The sequence below is a fragment of the Triticum aestivum genome, chromosome 1B (assembly GCF_018294505.1).
Source record: "Triticum aestivum cultivar Chinese Spring chromosome 1B, IWGSC CS RefSeq v2.1, whole genome shotgun sequence".
NCBI classification, from domain to species: domain Eukaryota; kingdom Viridiplantae; phylum Streptophyta; class Magnoliopsida; order Poales; family Poaceae; genus Triticum; species Triticum aestivum.
The window spans coordinates 62,780,355-62,782,824 of record NC_057795.1 but is presented as its reverse complement, the minus strand read 5'-3'; positions in this window follow the sequence as shown (position 1 = coordinate 62,782,824).

Here is a 2,470-nt window from a genome sequence, read left to right as displayed (position 1 = left end):
CCTTTTCCTCCTCCCCTTTGTGGGAGGAGTGTGCCTCATCATCTTCGGACGAGGCATCCGGTATGACCTTACGCTGGAGACCCTTCCTGGTCCCCGGGGCCTTCTTTTTGGCCTTCTTTTCCGGCACCTTGTAGGGCGCCGGGACTAGCATCTCCGTCAGGAGAGCAGTTGCTGGACCTTCTGGCAGTGGATCCGGACAGTCGATCTTCTCCGCCGTCACCACGTAATCCTGATTAAATACACACGATGACTTAAAATCCTCCCATGAGTATGCTGAGAAAGCTACACCTGGTGATGGTCAGAAAACTCACCGGATGGGGGAGCCGTGTTGCGTGGAGTCCGCGGTCCTCGGATGTGGGAGGAGGTATTTCGGAGGCCTTGAACAGCACCTTCCATGCGTCCTTGTGTGTCGTGCCGTAAAGCTCTTGAAGTGTCTGGTGTTCGGCCGGAACGAACTCCCACAGATTAAATGCCCATCTTTGGCACGGAAGAATTCGGCGGACGAGCATGACTTGGACCATGTTGACAAGCTTGATTTTCTTGTCCATCATATTTTTGATGCAATTCTGAAGTCCTATCAGCTTCGTAGGTTCACCCCAGGCCAGGCCCTTCTTTTCCCAGGAGGTGAGCCGCATGGGAATTCCGGATCAGAATTCAGGGGCCGCCGCCTAGTTGGCTTCGCGCGGCTCGGTGATGTAGAACCACCCCGATTGCCACCCTTTCACGGTCTCCATGAAGGAGCCGTCAAGCCAGGTAACATTGGGCATCTTGCCCACCATGGCGCCTCCGCACTCCGCTTGCTGGCCGCTCACGATCTTTGGCTTCACACAGAAGATTCGTAGCCACAAGCCGAAGTGGGGTTTGATGCGGAGGAAGGCCTCGCACACGACGATAAACGCTGAGATGTTGAGGATGAAATTTGGGGCTAGATCATGGAAGTCCAGGCCATAGTAAAACATGAGCCCGCGGACAAAGGGATGAAGTGGAAATCCCAGTCCACGGACGCAGTGGGCAAGGAACATGACCCTCTCATGGGGTCCTGGAGTAGGAATGATCTGCCCTGCATCCGGCAGCCGGTGCGCGATATCTGCGGCCAAGTATCCGGCCGCCCGGAGCTTCATAATATGCTCCTCCTTGACGGTGGAGGCCACTGACTTGCCTCCTGCTCTGGACATGTTTGGCTGTGCAGAGAAGGCGTGAACTAGGGTGCTAGAGCTCAAGGGTGCGAGAATGGATAAGCGGGGATGGAAGAAGGCGTGGGTAAAAATGGGGAGTCCTTATCCCTTTATAGAGGTGACGAAAACAGTGTGCCTCCCCACTTGCCCGTTGAAGATCGCTTATTTCCCAAGCGCCACGATTGATGGCGCGGTTGGGTTACCCGTACCCGTATTGATGAGAATCCCGTGATAAGGGGACATGATCTCTGCTTCGACAAGACGTGCCGAGGAAACCGCCTCGCAATATGAGCTGTGGCTGGTTGTGGGAAAACTGTTCGAATAATGACTCGACCATAGTGTCATGTCATGTTATCTAAAGTTGTCAGCGGATTATGTTTGTAGGATATCGTTCTCTCTATAGTGGTATGTGAAAATTGCCTTGTAGAGCCGGACACGATTTAAGTGTTCAGGGTTTACTTTGGAGTATTCGGAGATGGAACCCGCCTTGCAATGCAGAAGACAATCTACGCGCCGGACTCACCATCATTGAAGCCTGGTTCAGGGGCTACTGAGGGAGTCCTTGATTAGGGGGTATTCGGACAGCCGGACTATATACTTTTGCCGGACTGTTGGACCATGAAGATACAAGACTCAAGACTTCGTCCCGTGTCCGGATGGGACTCTCCTTTGCGTGGAAGACAAGCTTGGCGATCCGGATATTAGATTTCCTTCTTTGTAACCGACTTTGTGTAAACCCTATCCCCCTCTAGTGTCTATATAAACCGGAGGGTTTAGTCCGTAGAGGGACAATCATAATCATCATAGGCTAGCTTCTAGGGTTTAGCCTCTACTATCTCATGGTAGATCAACCCTTGTAATACTATATCATCAAGATCAATCAAGCAGGAAGTAGGGTTTTACCTCCATCAAGAGGGCCCGAACCTGGGTAAAACATCGTGTCCCTTTCCTCCTATTACCATTAGCCTTAGACGCACAGATCGGGACCCCCTACCCGAGATCCGCCGGTTTTGACACCGACAGCGGGTGCTTGGCATCTCTCCAGATGGTGGGAATCAGGTTAGAAACGTCAAGGGTGATGACGCTACACTGGCTGTCGGGGTCCGGTAAGGAGATCTAGAACTGTCGAGTAGGGTGTTTGTGGAGCGGCTCCGGTAGGGTGGACTACGGTGTGGGTGAAGCGGATCTGTGGCCGTGGACGAGGGCGTAGGTGATGCTGCTCTGGTGGTTGGGTTAAGGAGGTGTCGACGACGCGGATCTGCGGCCATGGACGGGGCGTCAGAAGCTGCTCGGTG